Source organism: Budorcas taxicolor, chromosome 2, assembly GCF_023091745.1.
Source record: "Budorcas taxicolor isolate Tak-1 chromosome 2, Takin1.1, whole genome shotgun sequence".
NCBI lineage: Eukaryota > Metazoa > Chordata > Mammalia > Artiodactyla > Bovidae > Budorcas > Budorcas taxicolor.
In genome coordinates, this window is record NC_068911.1 from 32,267,372 (window position 1) to 32,273,591 (window position 6,220).

The window sequence follows — 6,220 nt, forward strand, 5'->3', positions numbered from 1 at the left end:
AAAATCTAGATTTCTAATCTCTGTTAAAAATGTGGTCACTTTGGTCATCAGGAGCCAGCAATGCCCTGTGGAAAGAACAGGGTATAAGGGGAAGGGTCTGCACCCACCACCTGGGTCCCTTACCCCTCAACCTGTTTGGCCTCAGTTTCTTCTTGAACTCTGTTCCAGCCACACTGTCCTCTTGGCTTTTGTTAAGACACAACTAGGACCTTCCCACCGAAGGACAGAGGTCCTGTCCCATCCTCACTCTGCTCTTGGAGCCCTCCTTTTCTGGTCTATGTCGTCAACTCGAAAGAGCAGCGTGTGCCCCCCTCATGATGGGTTGAATTGTGTCACCCTAGAATAAGGTATTTTGAAGTCCTAACCCTCGGTATCTGTGACGGGACCTTACCTGGAACTGGGATCTTTACTGATGTAACCAGGTTACATGATGTAACCAGGTTAACATAAGGTCATTAGGGTGCCCCCAATCCAGGACTGCTGTCCTTATAAGAAGAGAGAGGACTTCCGTGGTGAGCTGGTGGTGACGAACCTGCCTGCCAATGCAGGGTTTGATCCTTGGCCCAGGAAGATTCCACATACCGAGGGACAGCTAAGTCTGTACCACAACTACTGAGTCCATGCTCTAGAGAGCCCTTGCTCCACAACAAGAGAAGCCACTGCAGTGAAGACCAGGCACCACAACTAGAGCATAGCCCCTACTCACCACAACCAGAGAAAGCCCATGCACGCAGCAATGAAGACCCAGTGCAGCCAAAAAGTAAATTAATTAAAAAATTTTTTAAAAAGAGGGAAATTTGGACAGTCACACATGGGGCAAGCCATGTAAAGACAGAGGCAGAGGTTGAAGTGATACTTCTACAAGCCAAGTAAGGCCAAGAGTTGCCAGCTATCCCCAGGAGCTAGCAGAGGCAAGGAAGGAGTCTTCCTTAGAACTGATAGCATGCAGGGTCCTGTGGGGCTCCCAGGCACAAGGCCTCTCTGTGTCCCCCATTTCTTTGATTACAGGAAGCAACCTTCATTCAACCTCTATAGCCTTCCCTGAGTCCCAATGGGCAGTTTTAAGCAGTTGTTAATTAAGGAAGGGAGGGGATGAGAAACCAGTGAGAAACAGTCAAAGGAAGCCTCAGGGCAAGGCCTTGTATCCCCATCAAAGGATGCACACAACAATATCTTTGCAGATACTGGAACCCCCTCCAGGTGGAGAAGTTAACTATGGTATTCTGCCCACAAGCACAGAGTCCTCAGACCAGTTGGACCTGAAGTTTGATGATGCTGACTCCTACTTACCTCGCCACTGATCCATTAGAAGAATGTCCACGAGCTGATCAGATCCTCTTTGAACAATTACTACAGAACTTCTATCTTTTCCAAGTTGGGACTCATGGTTTTGAGGGCATTAGCCCACTGTGGCCCCCTTTGCCTGGCAAAGTAATAAAGCTATCCTTTTCTATTTTACCCAAAACTCTAGCTCTGAGATTCAATTTGGTGTACAGAGAAGCTGAGCGTTCAGCATCAGAATGGCAGTTTCTGAACCAGGTAGCCACCTTAGTCCAACCATCCGTGTCAAGCAAGTGGAATAAACTAGCACAAACACAACCATCTTCAGAAAGCACATCACAGGTACTTTCAAAGAAGAAGGAAGTCACCTAAAACATGGAGGAAGAGAGAGGAAATGGTGATGGTGTGTTCCAAAACACCTTTGACTAAATCACATTTATTGAGCACCTACTCTGTGAATGCACCAGAGTTTAAATTCAGTGCCAATGGCTCAACTATTCTGCTTAACCCTCATAAAGACTGTGAGTTGATAAGGTACATCTCTCACAGGAATTAACAGCCCTGATTATGTTCAAAACAAGTTCAAATGTCTCTGGCCCAGGGAACGTGAAAGTCACTCAGTCGTGTCCAACTCTTTGTTACCCCATAGACTATACAGTCCGTGGAATTCTCCAGGCCAGAATACTGGAGTGGGTAGCCTTTCCTTTCTCCAGGGGATCTTCCCAACCCAGGGATCAAACCCAGGTCTCCCACATTGCAGGCAGATTCTTTACCAGCTGAGCTACAAGGGAAGCCCAAGAATACTAGAGTGGATAGCCTATCCCTTCTCCAGCGGATCTTCCCAGCCCAGGGAAGCTAGCACCCAAAATACCATTAGCAGACCTGAAACAACATTTTATCACCAGAAGTACAGCTCTTGTTACACCATTTTCTTCTCAAATGTTCTACTGCAAATTTCTGCAAGAAGATCTGGAAGGCATTATAACAATGATGCTAATAATGGTATCTAGTCCCATCACTTCATGGCAAATAGATGGGGGAGAAAATGGAAATAGTGTCAGACTTCATATTCTTGGCTTCAAAATCATTGTGGACAGTGACTGCAGACATGAAATTAAAAGATGCTTGCTCTTTGGAAGAAAAGCTGTAACAAACCTAGAGAGCATATTAAAAAACAGAGACATCATTTTGCTGACAAAGGTCTGTATAGTCAAAGCTATGATTTTTCCAGTAGTCAAGTACGGATGTGAGAGTTGGACCATAAAGAAACCTGAGTGCCAAAGAACTGATGCCTTCAAATTTTGATGCTGGAGAAGACTCTTGAGGGTTCCTTGGAATGCAAGGAGATCAAACCAGTCGATCCTAAAGGAAATCAGTCCTGAATATTCATTGGAAGGACCGATGCTGAAGCTGAAGATCCAATACTTTGGCCCCCTAATGTGAAGAGCAGACTCACTGGAAAAATCATGATGCAGGGAAAGATCGAGGGCAGGAGAAGGGGGTGACAGAGGATGAGATGGCATCACCGACTCAATGGACATGAGCTTGAGTAAACTCCAGGAGACAGTGAAGGACAGGGGAGCCTGACGTGCTGAAGACTATGGGGTCGCAAAGAGTCTGATATGACTTAGCCACTGAACAACAATAATAATACCCAATATTTACAAAGGGAATGGTTTTACATTGCTGATGCATGCTAGACATTTTTACAATTGTTTTATCATTTAAAGGGAGGCTGTGATTATGATTATTATGGTGCTGCTTTATAGATGAACCTGATACACACAGAGATTTGATTACTTATCCAGGCTGGTACATAGTAGAACCAAATTTCTCTGAGTCTAGGGCTTTAGACCATTACTTCTTTTCTATCTTAAGGTTTAATTTAAACTTTTTCGTGTGTGTTTTAAAATATATATATTAGTGCCATAGAACATGTTACATAATAAACAAATAAGTAAATATAAGGCACACACTGAAGTTTGGGTTCAACCTCAGGACCCAACCAGAATCTTTGTGTTTGTTTCCGAGGTTTTATTTGTTTATTTATTCTTGGTTGCCTGGGATCTTCGTTGCTGTGCACAGTCACTTCCTCTCGTTGCAGCGCACGGGCTTCTCATTGCAAAGGCTTCTCTTGTGGTAGAGCACAGGCTCTAGGGCATGCAGGCTCAGTAGTTGTGGTGCATGGGCTAAGTTGCTCTGAAGCACATGGAATCTTCCAGGACCAGAGACTGACCGGTATCCCCGGCATTGGTAGGCAGATTTTTAATTACGGGATCACCAGAGAAGTCCTCAACCAGAATCTTAATTGACTCTAGCCCCCTATTTTCTATGCTGTCTTCTTAGAAATGGGCCACCCGTTCATGACAGGTGATGCAAAAGAAGAGCATGAATGTCATGTCGACATAAAACAAGTGAGAGCTGGTTCACTCTGACAAAGACAAAGCCATTTTCATTTGAATATCATTGCGCAAATCTGTGCAAGTCTTTCGTGTCCTTCCTACATCTAACACTGGAAAGCTACAGGCAAGTGAAAACAAAAACCAAATGCATCTTCAGAAACAAATATTCCAATAACAAGGGTGCAAATATTTATCCAAGAAGTATCAGAAAATATCAGGCAAGTTATCATTCTCTGATTTTATGTTTAATTAGAAAGTGAATTACGGAAACACTCAGTTTATTATACACAAACAAACATTGCAAATGAACACTATTTGTCTGGTTTGCTAATTGGAAATCAGCCAGTCTTTCCACCAAGCAATTATAAACAGACTCTAATCGCTTGGCTGGAAGTGAGACGCAAGCTTGCTGAGTCGAATGCTGCTGCTGTTATTAGCTTCGTGACATTAATAGTGTTTAGTAAGAGCCATGAGGATTAGCACCCACCAGCCGGGCTAATCTGACAAAGGCAATTGAAACCCCAAAGAAACAGGACATAATTATAACTTATGAGGGATAAAGGCTTAAAACGTGTTTCTGAACACTAACTACTGCAGCGTCTTTCTCTCTTACAATGTGGGGGGGAATGAAGGCAGTACTCCTGCTCCAAGAGGCGTTAGGGAATGTGGGTTGAAAAGATCTGATACATTCTTTGATCCAGAAGTCCACATCCAGGAATTTATTTTATAGAATTATAACTTTAAAAAAACCTTTCAAAAAAATTGGTTACAAGAATGTTCATCATCACATGGCTTAAAACAGTGAGAAATTGGTTTAGAGCATCTAACCCGAATATCCATTGGAAGGACTGATGCTGAAGCTGAAGCTCTAATCCTTTGGCCACCTGATGCAGAGAGCCGACTTACTGGAAAAGACCCTGATGCTGGGAAAGATTGAAGGCAGGAGGAGAAGAGGGCAGTAGAGGATGAAATGGTTGGATGGCATCATCAACTCAGTGGATATGAACCTGAACAAACTCAGAGAGATAGAAGGACAGGGGAGCCTGGTGTGCTGCAGTTCATGGGGCTGCAAAGAGTCAGACACAACTTAGTGAGTGAACAACAACAAACAAGAGAGCATCCACACGATGGAGTACTATGTAGCTATGAAAAAAGATGCTACAGAACTGGATACCCTGATGCATAAAGAAGAGACATTTCCCAAAGAATGTATGTAAATGGCAAAAAAAAAAAAGAAAAAAAAAACACTTTAAAAATGCTCAACATCACTAATCATTAGAGAAATGCAAATCAAAACTGCAATGAGATACCACTCCACACCCATTAGGATGGCTACTATAATTTAAAAAAAAACGACAACAAATGGTGATGAGGATGTGGAGTGGAGGAATTGGAATTCTTACGCAGTAGTGGTGGGAATATAACATGGTGCAGCCACTGTGGAAAACAGTATGGTGACTCCTCAAAAAAATTAACTTAGAAGTATTCTATGATTCTTTGGTGGCTCAGTGGTAAAGAATTTGCCTGCAATGCAGGAGATGCAGGTTCCATCTTTGGGTTGGGAAGATCCTCTGAATGAGGAAATGGCAACCCACCCTAATATTCTTGCCAGGAAAAATCTCAGGGACAGAGGAGCCTGGTGGGCTAGTCTGTGGGGCCCAAAAGAGTCAGATACGACTGAACACAACAACTAAATGGTTCAGCCATTACACTTCTGGGTATATACACAAAAGAATTGAAAGCAGGGACTTGCACAGATATATATACACCAATGTTAACAGCAAAAGCCAAATGTTCACTCACAATAGACAAAGGTGGAAACAACCCAAAGGCCCACTGATGGATAAATCAAACATGGAAACACACAGAGGGGAATATCGTTCAGCCTCGAAAAGGAAGGACATGCTGACACTTGCTACAGCATGGATGAATCTAGAGGCATTCTGCTAAGTGAAATAAGCCAAAAACAAAAAAGATAAATGTTTTATAAGTCCCATGTTCATTTTCCTGTATAGTAGAGATCTGCTTATCAAACCAGCACAGGATTCCAGTCATCTCAACAGTGACACTTTTCTAGGTACATAAGTGAACTGACATTTTTATTTCTATACTAGGTTCTCAAGATTTTCATATTTATGAATCAGTTTTTGAGTCTGATAACTTCTGAATGATTTGAAAAAAATACACAAAGCCAACTCACTAGACCCTGGATCATCAGGACCATATGAAGGCATAGCTACCCTCCGAGGCTCATTTTCTGAGGGGGCACCCCTGGAATTCAATGAAAGGTGTGATATGAAAAAGGCAAACAGGTCTCAGCACAAGTGCCACGGCACCTTACTTATCCATAAAAAATGTTGAGATGAGATGTTGCAAGTAAATCCAACTAAGTAATTTAAAATGCATATAGAGATGGGACCTCCCTGGAGGTCCAGTGGTAAAGACTCTGTGTTTCCAATGCAGGGGGCATGGGTTCGATCCCTGGTCAGGGAAGTTCCACATGCCATGAGGTCAAAAAATAGATAAATGAAACCTTT